The sequence below is a fragment of the Rhinopithecus bieti genome, unplaced genomic scaffold, assembly GCF_001698545.2.
Source record: "Rhinopithecus bieti isolate Rb0 unplaced genomic scaffold, ASM169854v2 scaffold_7438, whole genome shotgun sequence".
NCBI classification, from domain to species: Eukaryota; Metazoa; Chordata; class Mammalia; order Primates; family Cercopithecidae; genus Rhinopithecus; species Rhinopithecus bieti.
In genome coordinates, this window is record NW_016805589.1 from 2,083,768 (window position 1) to 2,107,378 (window position 23,611).

Consider the following 23,611-nt stretch of genomic DNA (forward strand, 5'->3'; position numbering starts at 1 on the left):
AATAGTGGAGTTGGCCCATTTGGCCTCCTATCTCAGCCAACGATACAAAGAACAGAGATAGCTACCATGGTATAAAGAGAGAGGAGTGTTTGCACACCATTCAGAAAGTCAAAGAGGCAGATGTTGGACAAAGATCTTACTTGTGTTTGGAAATGTAATAAATATGACGAGTTATAAGCAATAGGCTATCTAAACTCTATTGCTTATACAGTTCTGTATCTTCAGGCCTTGGTGTTCTATTCTGCTTGATGATTGTGGGATATGGTTCTATGAGCTCTTTAGAAAGAAGATGTTTGGTATCAAGCTAATTTCTGGAAGAGTGAGCCTGATTCTATTGTGGTCTTGCTATACTCCAGCCTCAGCCACCATTATCTCTTTTTTGTATGACTCGATAGCCCCCTAAATCATGTCCCTGCCTTCCCTCCACCCCTCTTAGGGTCAGTAGGGTCAGTTCTCCACTCAGGGGTCTACCTTCTTTATAGGAGAATATCAGTCTTCAGCGAGGGTCTTAAAATGTCAATCATTGCCTGATCCCTGCTACATCCAACATGCCCAGTGACTTTCCGCTGCACTCAGAACAAAGCCCCAAACTCTTTACATGGCTCCAGGGCCCTGCATGAGGTCTTTGCATGCCTCACCAGCCTCATTTTGACTACTTTCCCCCAGAACCCTGGCCTCTGACATTTTAGCACACACCAAGCTCATGCCCACCACAAGCCCTCCCACCTGTTCTCCCTCCCTGAGGAACAGTCCTTACCCTGCTTCATGCGTGCCTGGTGCCCCTTGTTCTACTGGCCACCACCTCTATGTCACCTGCTCAGAGAGGCTCCCTCCCCTCCCAATGTATAACAGCCTCCCCTGTCCTGGTGCCTTGTTTGTTCTCTTTGGAGAAGACTTCTTATCAAACTCCCTGTTGACTTGGTTTATTTCTTTGTTGGCCTACCTTTTCGTATGTGATGCTCTATCTGTCAGCCACTCCTCTGCCCCATCAGAATGTCAGTGGCTCAAGAGCATGGATCGTATCTGCCCTTGTGTTGTATCTCCCCTCCGGGGAGGGCCCACATGGGGTAGCTGCTCCATAAATATGAAAGGAAGGGAGGTAGGGAGGGAGGGAGAAAGTCCCTGGAGAGGGGGACACCTTTCCAAGACAGCCCCATTTCCTGTGAATGTAGGTGGTATCCCTGCTCAGCCCTAGCGTTACTGTGTGAGTTAAAAATAAAACCTTTGGGTGGAGTGAGAAGCCTTTAAAGAGGCTGGGGGAGAGATAATGAGAAACATGAGCCAGCCAACGCAGGTCCAGCAGGATGTGGGACCGGCCAGGAAGCAATGGGATCTTGGCTCCGGAAAAACACTGACTTTGGGGCTGCAATAGTCTGACCAATGCACGACTCCTGATTAGTCACCAGAAGCCTCTCTCTGGATCTGCCGTGTATGAAAAGACTTTAAAGTAGTCAATGCAGGATGTACTTCCATCCTAGAGCAAGACATGGCTGGAGGTTTCTAAAGAGATATTCTTTACAATTCCCAGAACAAGGGACTCCACACCCCTCCTCTGCCTGCCATGGGTCAGAAGAAGAGGGAGAGGCCTGGAGGGAACGAGAGGCCATAAGGCCTTCCTTGGCTCACCCTCCCTCTGACCTCCCCCAGGGCCCATCCAGCGTGGGAGCCGAACCTCCCACCACAGTAGGGCTGCAGCCAGAGATCCCAAGGTGAAGCCGCCCTCCAAAGGCTTGGCTCGGTTCAGGGGCGATGTGAGGTGGGGAGGGTCAGGTCAATGGGTCGTTAGAAACAACTCGGTCATTGCCTTGGAAACACTCCCCCCTGCGCCACATGCATCTGGATCCACCCTGAACCAGCTGTGTATTAAACCCTCAGACCTCAGTGGGAGGTGGGGAAGCCTTAGGGAGGGTCAGAGTGGGACAGGAAGAGGTCCACCTTCTGTATAGGAGAAAATCAATCTTCAGGCCTTAATGAGAGGCCTAACGACCCTGGGGACCAGCAAGCGAAAATCCATATTCTGGCCTCCCTTGGTAAAAAGATGGGCTGAGTGGAGTGTGGGGGCTGCCAGCATCCCCTCCTACAGACTGCGACCTGGACCCCTTCCCAGAATCCATCTCTCTGCTGGCGCGGAAGCCAAGTGATGTGCTCATGGTCACCTGGTGCAAGAGAATATTCTCAGACCTTGAAAACATTGATCACCACTGAGTTTTTCCATATCCACAGCTCTGAGGCAGTCAGGAGGATCACAAAGGAAGGGGAAGAGATTTAGCAAGAATCAAGAGACAGCTATGCTAGGAGCTTTACATGCCACCTTGAATTTAACCTCCACCACCATCCTCTGAGACAGGAGCTCTTATAGAGAAGGCAACTAAAATGTAAAGAGGACCTGTTCCCCACCCAAGGTAACCCAACAAGGGAAGGTGGAGCATCGGGCGGCCAAAATGCAAAACGGCTGTGCAATTTGCCACCTATACTACCCTGTCCTTTTATCTCTGCAGTCAATGTCGAAATGATTTGAACTCAAAGCCCACTGCCAAGGAACACTGAGCAGAATTTTCAAAAAGTGCATGTATTGAGGAACCGAACACCCCCTGGCTGGTTGGGAATCCCAAAGCCTTTTTGTGCGTTGAGCAAAAGGAATCTATTGAAGTCAACTCTTCTTTAATCATTTGTTGGGAACATGTACAGCTTAAAACTGCTGAACAAGTAACCTGTGTCTGCTCTGGGCTTAACCTCTTTAACGGGGCTGTTTCTTTCTTGGCTAGTTCTAGGCTCCTGACACGAGGATTTTAAGTGCTTAAAAGGCACAGGATAATAATCTTCCCCTGGAACAAAAGGCTGATAGAGGAACAGCAGGGAAACAGGTGACCTCCATGTCCTAGTACCATTTTTTGAGTTCAAATACATTTTCATGAAGACTTCCAAAAAACCTTTGCTGGAAAATTTGCCAGCAGCAACAATCATTCATATCTTGTTGAGCAAATACTAGGTGCTGTGCATGGTGTGCTAAAACATTTTAGGCACTCTACATGGATTCTCTCACTACATTCTTACACCAACCCTATGAGACAGGAACCAGTTACACTGATGCAGTGCGGGCATATACTATAGACTTTAGATGTATTAACTCACATCTTCCTGTCAACAACCCTAGGACAGAACTGCTGCTATTATCTCTATTTTATGGAATCAAAGAGGTTGTGTAACTTGTCCAGGGTCACGCAGCTATTGAATGTCAGATCCAGAATTCACACTCAGACAGTCCCACTCCAGGGTTCACGCTCTTGACCACCGTGCTACCCTACCAGAGAGCCACAGAGCTGTGGCTCTGAAACAGGGAAAGGTTAATGAGAGATAGGTCAGAACTGTCAGAAGAATTCCTGTCTTCTTCTGTGTGAGCTCACTTTCCAAGAAGCTTAGGGCTCTGCCTCACACGCCTTCAGCTAAGACATCCCAGGACCAGCCTGGGAGAATGGCAGTGAGCTTTGTGTGGCCAACTGAGTGAAGATTTAATCCTTGGAAAGAAACTCTCATTTGAAAGAAACCATTGTGAAGTCACCCTGCATCTCTGCCATTTAGAAAGATCCCCATTCTTACAAAAAAACAAAAAACAAAAAAACAAAAACCATCAAGGCTCAAGGAGAAGGTTTTGCTCCTATAACAAATACCACCTTATCACCAAAGGCAATGCAGTCAACTGCAAAACGCCTGGACTAGCCCAGGCAGCAGCTCTCTTCTCCTCTGGGCTGTTGAATTTGCTTGTGTAGACTCCAGGGAGTGACTCTGGAGCATTCATTCTCAACTTCTCTTTAGTTGCTGTTTCTTAATTCTGATAGATATTCTGAGGAAGGATAAGAAGAGTCTCGTTTCCTAGAAGCTCTTTATGTCCTTAAAGGTATTGGTGCAGAACTTTGTACACATTGATTAATCAATGCAAACTGCTTCCACTATTCCCATCAGACTGATGGGGAAGGCAGAGATGAGCTACATTGTCTGTCTCCATGGGTGCAAGGGCTGGAACATGCTGGATCCATGTCTCCCTTCTGGGTGCCTGACATCACTTGTTTGTCTTTGATGCCCATCAGCCAAAAGAAGTTATTCATCTCTAAGCATGAATAATACCAGTAGGGTGGATTTTTCCAGGCTTCCGAAGTGAGTTCTCTGAAGAGATGACAGTAAGCCGACTAAGCCAGAGCAGCTGACACATAGCATAGGGTCCTGGGAACTGCAGAGGCCAGCCCACCTGAGTTAGGGTGAGAGGCTCTTGATGCAAAAGTCTCAGCCTTACTTTCCAGGCCCCTTTCCAGAGCTATAAGGGGCGACAGAGGGTGGAAGGTCCTATTGCTGTCCTGAGTCTTCGCTTTAACACTCCCAACATTTAGTGATTCACTCAGTCATTCATTAGACTGATATTTGAGCACCTACTCTGTGGCATGGCTCTGTCCTATTCACTGGGGATATAGCAGGGAACAAAACAGACAAGGTCTTGTTTCTGCCCTCATGAGGCTTATATTCTAAGGGGGAGAATGGGTAATAGAAAGTTTTTTAAAAAAATTAACAAGATAATTACGAATTGGGGTAAGCGGCATGAAGGAAAAAGAAGTCAGAGGGGAGAAACAGGGAAGCCTTTTGGAGGAATTGACAAGAGAGGCAGGGCCTGAAGGATGGAAAGAGGCCTGCTACCTGAAGAACTGGGTGGAAAGCATCCCAGGCAGATGAAACAGCAGTTGCAAAGTCTGAGAGTCAGGAAAGGGCCCAGAACAGCAGAGAAACAGACAGGAGGCCAGGGGCTGGATGGGTGGGGAGATGTGGGATGGGTGGGAGTCAGATGGATCTTGCCCCCCAAGAGGCCTCCTGTCTACTTTCTCACCTTCCTGAAAATCACCACTCTCCCTTATAGTGTGCTTCAGGAACTCATCCTTGCTAAGCCAAATCCAGTCCCTCTGCTCAAACTGAAGAGAAGGGAATTCTTTTTGTAGCAGATGGGGTATGTAGTAAAGGCATGGCATTTGGTTTTACATGCAGACTTTTTACATACGGATCATGCCAACAACAGCTGAGAAGCTCCCCAGCGATGGATGTGTTTGCCTCAGAGTGGAGTCATTCAGGCACCTGCAAGGCTGCAAACACCAAGCTGGGACTCTTCCTCACCTGCAGCCCCAGTCCTATCTTGCTGCTTCTTGGTGACATCATGAAAAAGGCAAATTGGGCTTCAGGTCCTCTGCACTCCTCCTTTCAGCTCCCTCTGCCCCTTTTTGGGCTTGTCTCCACCCATTCTCTCCCCTGGTGCTCTCAGGGGGTCTGCCTGGACTAATCTCTGCCATTCACCACAGTCTCTGATGAATAAGTCACCTTCTGAATGCACGCCTGCTCCTGCAACTTCAGGCAAAGTACAGGCAGGCAAAGGAGAGGCTAGATTTACAAGACCTTTCTGTGTCCTTCAAATAATGCCAAAGAAGGGGCTGACTAGTCCACTGCAGTCTGAGCCTGGCCCAGCTGCCCAGCTTACTAATTAGCCGTACTCACAGGAGAGTCCCTATTCAGACCCTTCCCAATGGAGCCATTGCAAATGCCTAGAGCACACTCTGTTGAGGAAGGACTATGGCTAAAACACTTTGAGGAGTGGCCTGGAACTTCACTCCCTAATGGCCATGCAGCTAACCTTGGGTGTGTGAGCTCAGAAAACCTGACGTCTCTCTCCAGGGCTGACCCAATGCTGAACCTTGCCATCTGCCTCTCTAGCCCATCGGTACCTTTGTTGAAATGAGAGAACGCCCTACTTCGGATCACTTTCTCCCCCAGCTTTCTAGGGCTCACAACTTAAGGAACTAAAGCCTCAGCATGGCTGCACAGTCTGACCCCGCCTGCTTCCTGGGTTCTGGCTCACCCCTTTGTCCCTGCACTCAGCCACACTGGCCTTCCTCCCGCTCCTTGGTGATGCCAGGCTTCCTCATGCCAGGCAACCTTTGTGCACGCTCCTCTCGCTGTCACCTGAAAAACTCTGCTCCCACCAGTTGAAACCTGCCGATCCATCAGACCTCAACCCAAGCCTCACCTCCTCATGGAAGCTTTCCCGGACCCTCTGTTGGGGTCAAGCTGCCCTGCCATGTGGTTTATCAGGACCACCTAGTAGAATTGCTGCTTGATTGATGTGTGTACCCCCATCTAGCCTCTAACGTTCATGAAGGTGGGGGCTCTTGGCCTCAGGCACTGCTGTAGCCCAGCGTCTCACATGCCCTCTGGCACGCAGGAGGCATCCATGCCGAGCTGAATGAACCTGACATGGCCCTCAGTAGGCCCATCCCAATCCCCTCTCCCTCTCCTCTTTTCCTCCAGCCTCCCTTCTCTTATTTTCTTTACATTTGCTTCCTTCCTCCCTCTTCACTCTTTCTCTTCATTTCTTCTTCTCTCTTGGGCCTTGGGCCTACTTATTGCTCCCAATTTGCCAAACCTTTGCATAACGTGTAGGCCTTCAACCAGATCACTCCAGAGTCATGGGCCTAGTGGGGGAACAGAGGAATCTGGCTTCCTACAGGGTTAGTCTGTTATGGTTGCCATAACAAGCACCATAGGCTGGGTGGCTGAAACAACAGAAACTAGAAACTTATTCTCTCACAGTGCTGGAGGCTGGAAGTCCAAGATCAGGGTGTCAGCGGGGTTGGTTCCTTCTGAGGCTATGAAAGAAGGACTTGTTCCAGGCCTCTCTCCTTGGCTAGTAGATAGCCATCTTCTTCCTATGTCCACTCACTTTGTCTTCTCTCTATGCATGTCTCTGTATGCAAGTTCCCCCTTCTTATAAGGGCACCAGTTATAGTAGAGCAGGACCCACCCTAATGATTTCATTTTAACTTGATTGTCTCTGTGAAGACCCTATCTCCAAAATAAGATTGCATTCTCAGGCAATAGGGGATGGGGGATGAATTTCATCTTATGAACTTGGGGGTGGACACAATTCAACCCTAACACCTACCACCACATGTCCATTGCCCCAACCCTCTTCGACTCATTGAATGAAATAAAATAAGGAAACACCAGACACGTCTTCTGAAGAAATGACACAGGAGTCTGGGAATGGGATGGGCATGACAGCAATGGCAACTGGAGAAAGACACCCCACCCAAGAATGAGAAAGGAGGGTGGTACTGACAGGAGCTAAAACTATCATTGAATGGCCTAGCAGTTAGTTACACATCTAGGCTCTGGTAAGCTGCTAGTTCTGAGTTCAAATCCCCACTCAGTCACTTACTACCAGTGAGGTTTTTCCCTTGCTCATAAAATGTGGGTAATAGTAATACCTCACTTATGGGATGGTTGTGAAGATTAAATGAGAGAATTGCCCAAGCAGAGGGCTTCACACTCTACGCAGCACACAATAACTCAATATGTACCAAATGTGTCGTTATTGTTATCATAATGGGGGGGGGTCTCACCAGGTAATTCAGGAAGAAGTGATGACAAAGAAGAGGGTAGTTGCCATGACTGAGTCCACACAACTCTGTGTTCCCTCTCATAGTCACAACGAGAAAGGAAGCCGAGCAACGGCCAGACCTGATCTTCTTTAATTGTGGTCCGCGGACCAAAGACATCAGAATTACCTAGGCCCCACCCAGAAAATGCAGAATCCTGGGTCCCTCATGAAGCCACTGAATCAAAATTGTGGGGAGCACCCAGGAACCTAATTTTTAAATAAGCTTCCCTGTGATTCTTATGCACGTCAAAATTTGAAAACCCCTGGACAAGACCACAGGTCCTGGAGGAGCAGAGATGAGTCATGTCCATGAGTAATACCCCATGTCGACTCAGCCCTGGTGCAAGCTAGGCACGCCCCTCACACCTGTTCTCGTCACCAGCATTCCTTGGACGAGGTCAGGAGACGGTCTTGAGCAATTAGGTATAAAACAAATCTCTGTAAGTCACATTTTAAATATACTATTTAGAGGGGTTGCACTGGCAAATCAAATTGTTTTCATTATTGTAAATTTTACTGTGCTCAGATACTTAGTTTTGGACTATCTATTCTTCCTCTCTCCACAGCTGAGGTTACCCAATCTTGACCTCAGGTTTAGCTCAAGATGACCTCTGGCCTTAGGCTTAAGGATTATAAGGCACCCTGGCCCAGCACGCTTGCTGTGCTTAGGGCTTTGTTGTTAGGCACTCTGTTTATTTTGTTCTTGGGCACCATCTACTACCTGGTCAGAAAAACCTTAGCCCCACTGTACCCCAGTGCCTGCGTTCATGTCTTGCCCCAAAGACCCAATCCCAGAGGCTACAGGTCCTCAAGGCTGAGATTCTACCTGTGGCCCAAGCTAAGGTCCTGCCATCTCTTAGCAGAGTTTCCAAATCCGGGCCTACTTTCTAGGGTCTTCCAATATCATCTGGTGCTTAATTCCTGTCACCAAGCTCCATGTGCCTCTCAGGACACCTCTCATAATCCCCCCAAACCATATACAGCCTACCAGTGAGGAGCACAGGCTCACTAGACAGCCTAGGTATGAAGCTTGGCTCTGCCACTTGGTAGCTGTGTGACCTTAGCCAAACATCCCACCCACCAAGCCTCAATTCCTGCATCTATAACAGCCCCTACTATTATATGCAGGGTTGTAATGAGTATTGAGTGAGGTGATACACTTACAGCCAAGCACAGTGCTTAGACACAGCAAGGGTTCAATAAATGTTGGGGACCAGTCCAGAAGCTGTTCTATGTCTGAATGCTCATATATGTGAACAAAGCTCCATGCCAAAGCAAACGTGCCTCCCAGCTACCCAAGCAGTGGCACCAGGGGTCACTCATAGAGTGTCACTTTGGGCTTTGGAACAAATGGACTTGTAAGCAGCCTTTTCTCCTCTTTTCTTTTCTTTTCTTTCTTTCTTTTTTTTTTTTTTTTTTTTTTTTTGAGACAGAATTTCACTCTTGTCACCCAGGCTGGAGTGCAATGGCGTGATCTCGGCTCACTGCAACCTCTGCCTCCCAGGTTCAAGCGATTCTCCTGCCTCAGCCTCCCAAGTAGCGAGGATTACAGGTGTGTGCCACTATGCCAGGTAATTTTGTATTTTTAGTAGAGATGGGGTTTCACCATGTTGACCAGGCTGGACTTGAACTCCTGACCTCAGGTGATCCACCCGCCTTGGCCTCCCAAAGTGCTGGGATTAGAGGCATGAGCCATCACACCTGACCGAAGCAGCCTTTTCAGAACTCAACTTTGAATAATAATAATAATAATAATAATAATAATAATAATAGCAAATACATAGTACTCACTGTGAGCTAGACCCTGTGCTGATAAGGGCATTACTCATTTGATTCCTTCTATAACAAGGTTGGTACTTTATTACCCCCACTTTACAGATGAGGAAACCAAGGGCCAAGGTCACAGGACTAATAAGTGGCAGAATTTGGATCCCAGGCAGCCCAGCTACGGAATCTATGTACTTAGCTAATGTGTTATGCTCCCTCTCTCTCTCTTTCTTTTTTTTTTTTTCTTTTTCTTTTTTGAGACCGAGTCTTGCTCTGTTGCCCAGGCTGGAGTGCAGTGGTGAGATCTCGGCTCACTACAAGCTCTGCCTCCTGGGTTCATGCCATTCTCCTGCCTCAGACTCCCAAGTAGCTGGGACTACAGGTGCCCGCCACTACGCCCAGCTAATTTTTGTTGTTGTTGTATTTTTAGTGGAGACGGGGTCTCACCGTGTTAGCCAGGATGTTCTCGATCTCCTGATCTCGTGATCCACCCGCCTCAGCCTCCCAAAGTGCTGGGAATACAGGCGTGAGCCACCGCACCCAGCCACTCCCTCTCTTGAGTAGTCTAATTTAATTATTAAAAAGCAAAGGGGAAACAAGGAGAAAGTTAAAAACAGAGAAATGTTTTAAGCAGATAGCATTGGCACCAGGATTCTTGCAAGTGAACTCAAGAAGCTCACTTCTGGCTAGGTTTAAACCATGGTGTATTTAGTAATCAAAGTAATTGCTATTCCTTCCCTCCCCTTTTCTCTCCCTGTAGGCCACTGGCCCAGATGCTTGTTCTTGTTCCTGTACCTTGGACTCCTTCACTTATCTGTCCGCTGAGTTGGACACGTCAGCCCAGGCCCATTCTCTGTTACCTTCCCACCCAATCAGTCCCCTCCCTTCTCTGTGGTTGTTTGGGCTGGATCCAGTCCTGTCTCAAGATGGGGACACCTTGTTGCTACTTGAACATTTGTTGATTAGTGAACCCTTTCTTCAGACAAAGTACTCTCACCCACATGTATAGAGGTTAGATTTACCTAAAGCATGATATGCCTATGGCACAAATGACTTCAGATTATTTTTCCAGCAACCTTAAATCAAGGGATACTGCATTAGCCATGCAATGCTTATTTAATGAGGTGGAAATGGGTGTGTCTTCCACTCTGCACAATACCTAACCCCTGGCAGCTAGCACACAGGCTGACAGTGTCAGAGGCGTTCGAACCAGAGCAACTCCATCTTGAGTGAGGGCTAGGAAAATGAGGCTGGGACCTGCTGGGCTACATTCCCAGAAAGTTAGGCATTCCTAGACTCCAGATGTTTACAGTTAAGGAAATAGATCGATAATGTTTACTACACAGACCCAGACTTGGGGGTGTCCAGATAGCCCGATATTTTGAGAACAAAGGCATTCCTAATTTTGCTTTAAAGATAATAATATGGATTCTTGCAAAATATAGTCATTAAGAAAATTAGTCCAGGTGCAGTGGCTCACAGCTGTAATCCCAGCACTTTGGGAGGCCGGTTGGATCACCTGAGGTCGGGAGTTGGGGACCAGCCTGAGCAACATGGAGAAACCCCGTCTTTAATAAAAATACAAAATTAGCCTGGCATGGTGGCGCATGCCTGTAATCCCAGCTACTCTGGAGGCTTAGGCAGGAGAATCGCTTGAACCTGGGAGGCGGAGGTTGCAGTGAGCTGAGATTGTGCCACTGCACTCCAGCCTGGGCAACAAGAGCGGAACTCTGTCTCAAAAAAAAAAAAAAGAAAGAAAGAAAAGAAAAAGAAAATTAATCCTTTATCACAAACCCTTGTAGCAGAGCACATCTCCCTATGATCTTTTTAAAATCCTATATATAAGAGCATGGTACCTAGGATGGACGTGTTCCTCCTCTTGCTTTCGGGAACACCCTACTCTGTCAATGGAGTAGCTGTGCTTTCACCACTTTACTTTCCTAATAAAAAGAAAGTAAGTGCTTTTGCTTTGCACTGCGGACTCGCCCTGACTTCTTTCTTGCTTGAGGTCCAAGAACCCTCTCTTGGGGTCTGGATCGCTTTCCTGTAACAGCAGTCCCAAGATCCTTAATAGTTTATGTGCAGTCCACAGAATGCATGTCACCGAAGTGAGCAGCTGCACTGTTCTGGGATGAGATGTCCCTTGGATGTAGATACAGCATATAGATGTCTGCCCACCATTTCCACTGAGTATGTTATCATGGCTGGTGCTACTCACCTGTAAAGTCAAACCACTTAACCAGATGTGGCTTCCTTGATCCTTTGCAGAACCAGTCAGGTCGTATGTAAACAGCAGATTTGAGAGAGAGTTTAAAAGAAACTCATTGTGTTTTCTCTTAACATTTTGCATACTAACTTTGCTTTGGATTACGTACTTCATTTGCAAACCCATTTATTCACACTAACAAAGGCAGGGGCAACAGAAGAAAATCTCTCTGAGTCCCTCTGCCAACAGCAAATTGGTGATCTTGCCTTCAGATCTACATCTCAAGAGGGGACTTTCCTCCGAAGCCCTCAAAGACCAACACAAAGAAAACAAAGGAAAAGGGAATTTGTGACTGTGAATCAGAGTCTCCACCAAAATCCTCAGTCATCCACACTGACAAACAGCTCCGGTAAACTGCTGGCCACCCTTCACTAGACACCACTTCCCAAAGCAAGGCCCACTTCTTTCAGCCCTGATGCCACTGCTGCTGGCTCATAGTTACACAGAGCTGGCGGAGGGGCAGCCTGGCTCGCCCTCAGCTGGGATGCTCACATCCTCCCACTGGGTTGGGGAGCTAACTCGTAAACAATCGCATCCCTGTAGAGAATGAAAGGAAAAGTACCGGTCACCAGTGCAGCAAGGAGGGAGGCAAATGGGGGTGGCGGTGGCGTGGGTGGATGTAACATAGCTAGAGAATAATGGAGTGTTGGAATTCTGCTGAGGCAGAATGAGCCCTTGGGCCTGAGAGGGGTCTCCCTTGGGTCTCTGAAAAGTGGGTACTTGACTAAATGCCTGAAATTTCCATCCCAGTATCTGGAAGGCTGAATTTCTGAAGTGCTCCTCTGCAGCAGCCTTGCATACCTTTGGCATGTAATTGCGATGTGGGTGTGGATAGTGTATGTGCCAGAGAATCTGTCCATTCTGACTCCTCTCCTGGTGCCCATTGGAGGGGTACTGAAACGAGGATGTGATATGCCAAGATCAGAAGGGAAAGAAAGAAGTAATCCGAGTGACCATGGGGCCATGGGAATACCACCCTACCAGAACCCTGAGCTGACATGCCCAGATAATCCTAAACTTCAGCCTGACTTTTATATCAAAAGGTTAATAAAATCTAAGCTGCCCACCATGTGGACAGCTTTTCCAAGGCAGCTGAATATCCAGGCTTCCCAAGAGAGAGCTGGTGTGACACAGCAAGATAATGCTAGCCTCTCACCACGGCCAGACTCACCGCAGCTTTCTGCTTCTGCCGAACCACAGGGGCCTCATCCAGCACTTTAGTAAATGAGAAATGCCTGCCCCCTCCAGCCCTGATTCAGGGCCAGTGTCAGGCGGGCACTGGAGGAATGGAGATATTGCGGCGGCATGGTGCATTCATATTTTTGCAGTCTCTAAACTAGAAGTGCTATTTTTACATGTCTGTGACATCAGCACGCCCTTCCCCCAGAGCAGTCTGCACCACGGTTTAAACCCAGCCAAAGGTGAGCTTCTTGAGATTCACTTGCAGGAGTCCTGGTTCCAGTGCTACCTGCTTAAAACATTTTCTTTCTTCTCCAAGTAGCATTATATTTGCACCTGGACACACACACACACACACACACACACACACACACACACACGACCTCAGCTACAACCTGCTCTCTGTTTCCCAGATCAGATGCCCTGATTCTTACCTAAAGAGCTTGTAGGCCGAGGGCTGTACCTCTCTCCACACTCGCTCAGTGCTGTCCCAGGGGAAGCAGAATCCACTTGGTGTCTTCTGCTCTGTGTTTGTCACTGTCACTGTGCTGCAGCCGCCGCCCCAGCAGCCCCAAGCCGGCTCTCTGAACCTCCAGGCTACTGCAGCTCTGAGTGGGGAGAGGGACGGGCCGTGGCATGCACATCAGGTTGCTGGCCCGCCTCCAGATACCATGCCACAGAGCTGGCTACCCGTCCCTAGGGCTGTGTGGGAAATCGAGGTGGGGGGGCGGGGGCAGGCTGGGAGAGCCAAGAATGTCAGCCTCTAGGTCTATCTCCAGTCCTTGTTTATCAGCTGAGGGGACCTGCCTTTAGACAACCGCCCACCCCCACACCACCCGCAGGGATGCACACAGCTCTAAGCAACCCCTACTCTGGACAGCCAGCAGCAGGCCCAGGAACACAGAGTCATTGGCCAGCCAGGAGGGAGGTAGAGACAGAAGACGGTGGCAGCAGCTACCCTGGGTGTTATTTTAACGTGGTTTGTCTTGGGGCAAATGTCTGAGCCGAATGGACTTCTGGCCCGTCTGAGCAGAATCCTGTTTATTTTGAGGCCTGAGTCGCCAGGGAAACAGCAGGTCATGGCTCGGAGACTCTCCTCTGGAATCAGAAGGCTGCTGGATGAAAGGGAGGCCTTTTCTGTTCTGTCATCTGGCATCCTTGCATGGGGTGTAGGTGTCTGTGTGTGGCAACGTGTATGTGTGCGTGTGTGTGTCTGTCTGTGCCATCCCCAGAGCCAAGCCCTACAAATGGCATTTTGCAAAGTCAATTGAGGCAAAAGCCATCCAGGTTGGGACTGGGGAGGGGCTGCAGAGGGGACAGCTCTGTCCTCCCTCTCCACTATTCAAGCCTGTCCCCGTTGGATGAGGTGAATCCTCAGGTGAGCTCAACTTCAGGGATGGGAAATTCTTCAATGGGCCATGGACATCCCCTTCAGACTTCTGGCCAGGACAGGGTAAGCAAGGGAGGGAGCTGTCTGGACAAATAACTCTTTGGCTAGAAGGTGGGGAATAAGGTGGACTGAAAGGATATGGATCAAGAGCTGTCTTTGAAGAAACCAAATGTAAACATGATTAATAGTTTCCAATAATTGAAGAGCTGCTCCTGCTTATGCAGGCGTTTGAGCCCAGGAGGCATGAGTGAGTGAGTGTGTGTGTGTGCGTGTGTGCACGCGCACGTGTGAGCTTCCATATATGTACACAAGCCTGCCCACCTGATGATTCAGGTAGAGAGGTACAGATCAACCTGTCAGAACTAGAAATATGCTCCCCAGTCTCTACCTCCTCTGGGTGTTGCTTAGGTGTAGAGAGGATGGAAGTGCAGTTTGTTCCCCATACTCCCCACAGAGCTAGAGGCTCAATCATCACAGAACTCCAATCACGGATAAGCAGCAGCTCCCAAAAGGGACTTGAATGTACAGAAAATGTTGATTTCTTGAGACCCTCTTAACTGGAAATCTCATAAACTACCACTTCTACACATGCAAAGGATACTGATAATTTGCTTTAAAACATAATAATCTTCCTGAGTATCTGCAAGCTTCCAGAGAACCTTCTGAATCATTTAAAAAAAAATTTTGGACAATGGATTTCCAAGTATTAAAGAATCATTATGCTAGATGTAGTATGCATATTAACCCTTTTTAACTACGTGAAATGATAGACTTGAAAGTTAGAAAATACCCAAAAAATCCTAAGGACAGAGATGCAGACTCAGAGACTCACTCAGGTGGTACTCTTAGTTAAAGTCATCATTGTGACTAAAACCAGGTCTCCCTGCTTTAGGTTAACCCCGTGTTAACCTCCCTGCACTGTGTGGTTGGCCATTGTTGGGCAATTCAGCCTGAGGGCTCCAGATTCCTTCCCTTCTAGTGGAAATTAATAAGACTTTCCTACTCATATCTTCCCTGCAAACTCACAGGATTATCATGACAATCAAATGTGTCCAAGTGTGTTTGAGCACCTTGAACGTGGGAAATGCAAATGCAAGTCATTATTTTATTTTGTTTGATTTCTCCATTGTGTCCAGTTATGAAACCCTGTTTAAACACACACACTCACACACACACACACAGCTTTTAGGCAAATATAATCCCTAGCTACTGACATATGCTAATTTATCTACTGCATAGTGGGTGTCTGGCAATATTACTGTCCAAATACTGGGAAATAATCCTCAGTTCGCTAAGGTATTTACTGTAATATAATTCCCCCCAATGTTGAAATTTTTTGAAATTTCATTTTAATATCCTTCAATTTCTACATTTATTTCAACTTCTGTTAGTATCTAGATTTACCTTTTAAATAACATCCATTGAGATGTTTCCCAGTCCAGAGACATGCCCACGTGAATGCTTTTCAGCCTCAGTGTTATTTAGAGTAGGAAGGGACTTTGCGATGACCTAGTCGAAAAGTCTGGTCTCAGAATAGCCCTCCAGCTCTGTGCCTGGAAATAGTCGGTGGAAATAATAGCCGTCGAAGCTGCTTATTAAACATCCACAATATGCTAGATTGTATGCAGAACATGTAACAGAAATCATGTCTTCCTCCAAAGCTCTTCCACCACTTTAAAAGCCATTTCTGTCCTGATAAAGCTTTGTAAGAGAGGCTGCTAGTACCGCAGAGGGGTCCTCTGAGAAAGGAGGAAATGACAGGTTTGGAGGACAAAAAAAATCCTAGAAGGTTTATCCACAGAGATGTGGGCTTGCCCCAGAGTCATCCACATCTAAAATGTTGTGGCTGTTGCCAGAGGTGAGATTTTTTTCTTCCGCATCCTAACAGATGGACTCAACACAGAGCACTTAGGCAGCTGCTATTACAGAAAGTGACTCTACACCTCTCCTTTAGAAGGGCGATAAAGGTAGAATGTGGTGATTCCGTGGTTTTGCTTATTTTGTGCTCAGTGCCTCTGACAATCAGACATATAACTATCACATTTTAACTGTACCAGCATGAAAGAAGCAGAGCATTATTGAATCAACAGGGTTCAAAATGCCCCCAATATATACATTTTTTTTCCCTCTCTCTCCAGGCGGAACATAAGCTCTGGCGTCTTGTCCTTGATTCTTGAGAATGACATTCAATATTTGCTTTAAAATTTCCCCTTCATTCATCCTGTTTACACAAACGATACAGTTATATGAAACACACACCAGACACATTGCATTTTCTTTCTAATCTCATTTGACCTTGTTCAGGCACAACAAATCTTATTCAGCTGACGGGGGAAATTGGATGCTGCATGCCACTCTCTCCCTCCAGCAACACATTTCCTCTGTTTATGCCCAATCAGGCAGTTAAATGAAGGGCGTCCTGGTCTCACGGTGAAGCAAGCGCCACGATGACAGAGGGCAGTGGGAAATGCAGCAGACATTCATGGGAAATTGTATTCGTTGCTCAAGGAGACTGGCCAGCCACAAACGTCACCAGAGCTGCAGGACCGAAGCTGGGTCCAATGGCCCTCAAGAAGGAAGGTACCTCACCCTGATCCCACTGAAATCCAATCACAGGTGCTTGCCCCCCGCTGGTTAGCCTGACTCTTCAGCAACTTCAGGGGAGGATGCTTGGGAAGCGTCCTATCCATGCGAGCTGGGTTTCCTCTCCTGGGATAGTGATTGCCTGTTGCCTATTTTACTGTGTTTTCCTCGATCCTGGCTTTTTAATTTTAAAATATTTTACCTTTACAAAAAACGAACACACTATGCACATGATAACACTGCACCAAAAGGTATAAAATGACCCTCACTGACCCTCTTTTCTCCAAAGATAACCACTATTCACTTTGAATGTATGGATCCTTTCAGGAAAAAAAACTGTCTTTGTACCCTGAATATGTGTATGCTAAAAACACACATTACTATGCACAATGTCCTGCGTAATTGTTTGTTTGTTTTTCACTTAAGAATAGATGTTTACACATTGGTCTAGTTCATCCAAGCACCAAATTTCTTGCCTGGATTATTGGAGTATCTTCCTAATTGGCCTCCCTGCTCTACCCTAACCCTCTACAGTTCATTTCAGAAGGATCCTGCTAAAAGGTAAATCAGATCATGTCCCTATTTGTTCAGAACTGTCCAGGGCTTTTCCCTTGCACTAGGAACAAAAGCTAAGCTCACTACCACCACCTGCCTCTGCAAGTTCACCCCCAACATACTCATTGCTCACTGTGCTCCAGTCACCTGCTCCTCCTACGGGCCAGGCTTGGTCCTAGCTCAGGGTCTTCATACTTCCCATTCCCTCTGACCAGAATTATGCATTTATTTTCTGCCTCTAGGTTATTTGCCTGGCTTACTCTTTCCTGTTATTCTTGTCTCAGCTCAGGCCACCTGTACCCTGACCACCTGTTCTAAATCAGCCTCTTATCACTGTCTTTTACGTTTCCTACTTTCTTTTTCCTCATAATACTTACTACTTTCTCAAAATTATTGTATTCATAAAATGTTTATTTAGGCCGGGCACGGTGGCTCATACCTGTAATCCCAGCACTTTGGGAGGCCGACGCGGGTGGATCACCTGAGGTCAGGAGTTTGAGACCAGCCTGGCCAACACGGTGAAATCTCATCTCTACTAAAAATTACAAAACTTAACCGGGCATAGTGGCTGGCATCTGTAACCCCAGCTACTCAGGAGGGTGAGGCAGGAGAATTGCTTGAACCCGGGAGGCGGAGGTTGCAGTGAGCCAGGATAGTGCCACTGCACTCCAACCTGTGCGATAGAGTGAGACTCTGTCTCAAATAAATAAAAAATAAAATAAAATAAAATAAAATAAAAATAAATAAAATATTTACTTACTTGTCCTCTGTCTCCCCTGCCACATACACTGGAATACAAATTCCACAAGGAGAGCAGGGGCTTTGTCTTCTCACTGTTATATACTCAGTACTGAGACCAGTGGTCCTCAAGCTCGAGTATGCACTGGAATCACCTGGAGGATTTGTTAAAATACAGATGCTGGGCCCCAACCTCAGAGTTTCTAATTCAGTAGATCTGGGGTCGGCCTACTGAAATAGAGTTTATATTTCTAACAAGTTTCTAGCTGCTGCTGCTGCTGCTGGTCCAGGAACTGCATTTTGAGAGCTACTAGTCTAGACGATACCTGGCATACAGTGGGTGTTGCATATATATTTACTACGTGAATGCATGAGCCTGCACATAGGCTCTGTCACCATCTTTGTCATGGCGGTTTTATTTGTGGTTCATCATTTATGTATATTTATGGGACTATAGGCTGTGAACCTTTTGCCTCCTCAAAGTCGTGGCAGGAAGGCCCCAAGTTTTGCCAGCTAAAATGGTGCACCATCTCCATTGGTTTGTCAGTTGATGATTAAAAACCTAAAGCTTAGGCCAGGTACAGTGGCTCACGCTGTAATCCTAGCACTTTGGGAGGCCAAAGCAAGCAGATTGCTTGAGTCCAGGAGTTCAAGACCAGCCTGGGCAACATGGTGAAACCCTATCTTTACCAAAAAAACCCACAAAAATTAGCTGGGTGTGGTGGCATGTGCCTGTGGTCGCAGCTACATGGAAGGCTGAGGTGGGAGGATCGCTTGAGCCCAGGAGGCGGAGGTTGCAGTGAGCTAAGATCATGCTACTGCACTCCAGCCTGGATGACAGAGAGAGGACCTGTCTCAAAAAGAACAACAGCAGCAACAACAAACTAAAGCTTTATAGACCCGAGAGGAACCAGTGAGAGACTTCTCATTCTCTGCCTCAGCAGAATATCAAACCAAAAAATGGTGCAACTCTCACTTGACATGTGACAGAGAACAGAGTGATCTCTCAGGGCTCCCCTATAATGATTTAACAGCTATCCTCTTGGTTTAGATTGGGTCTTGGTATATTGCAGTGTATGCAACATAACTCCAAGCAGGTTATGAAATATAGAAAGCCCACTGGTATTCCTGAGTCACAAAACCTCTTGAAAATTTTGACAAGATCTATAGCTGTATTCCCCAGGACACACACACACACACACACACACACAGTTTTACATTTAATTTCAGGAAGTTACAAGACGCCCCAAGCGCATTTTAAACCCAAGTTAAGAACTTCTGCTTTAATAATTGTCTGGCTATTTGGCAAAAACAAACAAACAAACAAACCCAATCTGGATCCCCAGTTTCTTATTTAAAATTCCTGATGAATCAGAGGTTTAAGTGTAAAGAGACAAGCCTTAGAGGAAAACATTAGTTAATAAGATTTATAATCTTAGAATGGGAAACACTTTTTGAAGCATGATTTAAAACCCAGAAGTGAAAATAAAGTAGTGAGATTGATTCCAAAATATCTAAAATGTCTGTCCAGGAAAGAGGAAAAAAACTCTCCTGGTTTAGACTCTGAGGAGAAATTAATTGATCCTATCTTTTCCATCTATCTTCTTCCCAGTGGAATTGTGTGAGTGACCTATGGCCAGGCTCTATGGAACAAGACAAGCTTATCAGAGCTTACAGGGTGAGATCATATCCTTTGGCAAAGCCCTGTCACTGGGTTAATTATTTCAATAGTAGTGGTTTGGGTTTTTAAAATTATTTATTTTTATTTTTTATTTTGTGAGACAGGGTCTCGCTCTGTCGCCCAGGCTGGAGTGCAGTGGCGTGATCTTGGCTCACTGCAAACTCCACCTCCAGGTTCAAGTGATTCTCCTGCCTCAGCCTCCCAAGTAGCTGGGATTACAGGTGTGCGCCATCACTCCCGGCTAATTTTTGTATTTTTAGTAGAGACAGGGTTTCACCACATTGGCCAGGCTGGTTTGGGGTTTTAAATGACTTTATTGAGATATACTTCACATACTCTGAAGTTCACCCATTTAAAATGTACAATTAAGTGGTTTTGGTATATTCACAAAGTTGTGCAGCCATCACAACTATAATTTTAGAATATTTTTGTCACCCCCCAAAGAAACCCCATACCCATTAGCAGTTCATTCCCCATTCCTCCCTCCTGCCAGGCCTAAGCAACCACTCCTCTACTTTCTGTCTCTATAGATTTTCCCATTCTGGCCATTTCATATCAATGGAATCATACAACATGAGCCTTTTTCCTTTAGTGTGATGTCCTCAAGGTTCTTCTGTATTGGAGCACATATCAAAATTTCTTTCCTTTTTTTTTTTTTTTTTTTTCTTGAGACAGAGTCTTGCTCTGCCACCCAGGCTGGAGTACAGTGGCACGATCTTGGCTCACTGCAAGCTCCGCCTCCCAGGTTCATGCCATTCTCCTGCCTCAGCTTCCCAAGTAGCTGAGACTACAGGCGCCCGCCACCACGCCCGGCTAACTTTTGTATTTTAGCAGAGACGGGGTTTCATCGTGTTAGCCAGGATGGTCTCGATCTCCTGACCTTGTGATCTGCCCACCTCGGCCTCCCAAAGTGCTGGGATTACAGGCATGAGCCACCACGCCCAGCCCAATTTCTTTCCTTTTTATTGCTGAGTAATATTTCATTGCATGGATACACCACATTTTATTTCTCCATTCATCAGCTGATGAACGTTTGGGGTGTTTCTTCTGTTTGGCTATTACTATAATGTTGTTAGTCATGGGCGAGTTTTTGTGTGAACATGTGTTCATTTCTCTTGGGTCTAGCAGTGTTTTTGTTTTTTTTTCTCTTAAAGATTTTCCCAAAGAATTTATATCTATCTATCTATCTATCATCTATCTATCTATCTATCTATCTATCTATCTATCTATCTATCTATCTCTGTCTGTCTGTCTGTCTGTCTGTCGGTCTATCTGCCTTTCTGTTTGTATATATGTATTCCTCCCACCCTGCCCACCATCATAACCTCATGGAGAACCAAGCAGATCTGGGTTCTAAAGACCTCAGAGCTCTTACATTCCCAGCCTGGGACCTTCTGTGTTAGGGCCACGACTCACTCTCACTATACCTCAGTTGTGCCATCAATGGAAGGAAGGTGCGAACACCAGCTCTTTCACACTGCCACGGGATATTGTAAAGATAAAGGAAATGACGTAAATCAATAGGATCTGTTCTTTCCAAGATACGAAGCTATATGAATAGGCCGGTGTGCATCAAAGAAACAAGATACACTTCAATCAAAAGTTTTACCAGCACAAAGATGACTGCATCAGCCGAGTCCAGTGGCTTGATATGGGGGCATAGATGGTACAAGAAATCACCACTATATTCTCAAGATTTTGGTTTTCTTTGAGATCAGAATTTGGTTGCCTTCCAAATCCTGCCAGCCACCCTCTGAGGGAGGGCCCCAGCTTGGTCACCCTGGTGGGGGGTAGGAGAAAGGGCAGGGCCATACTGTACTGACTGGCAGCCCAAGGGGCAAGCTTAAATTCTAAAGCCTACCCTCTAGCCAACATTTCCCACAAAGACCACCCTACCCCCATTTAATTAAAAAACACCCTACTCTTTGCAGAGTCCCAGAGGCACCTCTTTTTGTGAAATCCCTGACATTCCTGTAGGCTCTGGGGCAGGGAGTGACCCCTCACCCCTGGGTAGAATCTAATAAGAACTTCTTAGTAGAGGTACTGGGCACCCAGGTGGCAGAAGAGGGGTCTAAAATGTATGTACTTCTTCCTGCTCTCTGACCAATCACCTGTGCCCTTTGCTCTTTAAACTCAGGCAGCAGGAAATTCTATTGATAGGTTTGTAAATGATTAGTGGAATAGAAAATGAGAAGGTGGCATCCTGGGTTATAATCCCCACATCACCACTTACTAGATGTATAATTTAGGACAAGCAACTCATTTCATTGAGGCTCGGTTTACTCATCTGTTAAATGGGATAATAGCAGTACTTGCCTCGTAGGGTCATTGTGAGGATGACCTGAGATGATGCCCGTAGGGACTCCAGCATACCATCTGTGTTTGCTATGGTTATTATATTACTTCTAACGTCAGAATTAAGGACCTCAAGGCTGGGCATGGTGGCTTATGCCTGTAATCCCAGCACTTTGGGAAGCCGAGGTGGGGGAGTGGATCACCTGACGTCAGGAGTTCGAGACCAGCCTGGCCAACATGGCAAAATCCTGTCTCTACTAAAAATACAAAAAATTAGCTGGGTGTGGTGGTGGGTGCCTGTAATCCCAGCTACTTAGGAGGCTGAGGCAGGAGAATCGCTTGAACCTGGGAGGCAGAGGTTGCAGTGAGCCAAGATCTCACCATTGTACTCCAAGCTGGGTGACCGAGCAAGACTCTGTCTCAAAAAAAAAAAAAAAGAAAAAAAGAATTAAGGACCCCAAGTAATCCATCCATTCTCCCTAATCTATTTAGGAAGACTCATTTTCTGTTGGCCAATTAATTGGATGCACTTAAGCACCTAGTAAGTATTAGCTACCACATACTAGCGGGCTCGGGAATGAAACTTAATTTTCCTCCAACAATGGAGAATTCAAGCTGTGACAGAAACTAAGATACGTGAAGTTCTTAAGGAACATGTAAACAGTAAACTGCAATCCTGACAGTCAATGCCATTCTAATTCAGAGAATGGGGACAGCAGGAAAGTCTGGATGGGCCAGATAAGGCCTCAGAGGGGAGACAGCACCAAGGCGGGCCCTCACAAGGCAAGATGAGTTCACAGCAGAAGAGGAGAGGGAGACAGAACTGGGGGCAACAGTGGGTGAGAGGGAAGGGAGACCCATGTGAGCATGGGCAATTTGGGAGCCCAGGTGGGTCTGGACCTGGTGCATGGTCTGCGGGCCAAGCCACAGACCACCCTTCTTGTATCTTTCCTACTCTCAGGGATCTCTAGGAGTAACATGCCATGGAGTCTTTTAGTCACTTGTTCCACTAATAATTATCCTTCCTATGAGAACTTTTGTCACTAATACATTTTTGTGGCATGTAAGAGGGAGGAGCTGCTATCAGATAAGCTTTGAGTCAATCTAGACCATTGCAAAAAAAGCGACATAGAGTGGCAACCATTGACTTCAGCCACCCTGCATCTAGCCCCCTTTGTCCTGCGACGAGATCTCTGATCATTTCTGGGGAAACACCCCTTCATTGCTTTCAGTCCATGAAGTTTTGGGGATGGGAATGACTCCACACCCACGGCAAGGATGGACACAATACCCACATTGGTTCTATGAGATTGACCCTGAGATTCTAGCTAGAACTAGAAAGGGAAGCACCTGTTCTTGTATGGTGCTGTGCTAGTAGGATGTCAGCTGGGAGCTGCTGCAGCCTTCTGGCCATCGCAATGGGCAGGTCTTCCTGGAGACAGAAGGACACAGAGGAAGCAAAGCCAAGAAATGGAAAGACAGATTCGCGATGCCATCATCTAGGCCCCTGGATCTCACTATACCAAAACCTTGCTTTTTCAGGCACATGAGTTAAAAAAAAATCCTCTTTTTGCCTAAGTCTCTTCAAACTGGGTTTCAGTCCATGGTTACTAAATGAATTCTGACTTAGTCAAGCAATTACTTTGTTCCTACCAGAATTTTGTCGGTTGCTTCTTAGCATGGGTATTT

General features: G+C 46.6%; 1 protein-coding gene across 6 annotated transcripts in view; it reads right to left on the reverse strand.

The window, feature by feature from the left end:
- FGF1 (fibroblast growth factor 1) overlaps positions 1–23,611 on the reverse strand; it is a 109,828-nt gene that overhangs the window by 85,020 nt on the left and 1,197 nt on the right. For 3 of the 6 annotated variants that reach the window (XM_017872971.1, XM_017872969.1, XM_017872966.1), the window contains exon 2: positions 13,115–13,288. The exons of the other annotated variants lie outside the window; for them this stretch is intronic. The gene's annotated coding sequence lies outside the window, so the exon portion shown is untranslated. The remainder of the gene's footprint in view (positions 1–13,114; positions 13,289–23,611) is intronic. 6 annotated transcript variants of the gene reach the window in all.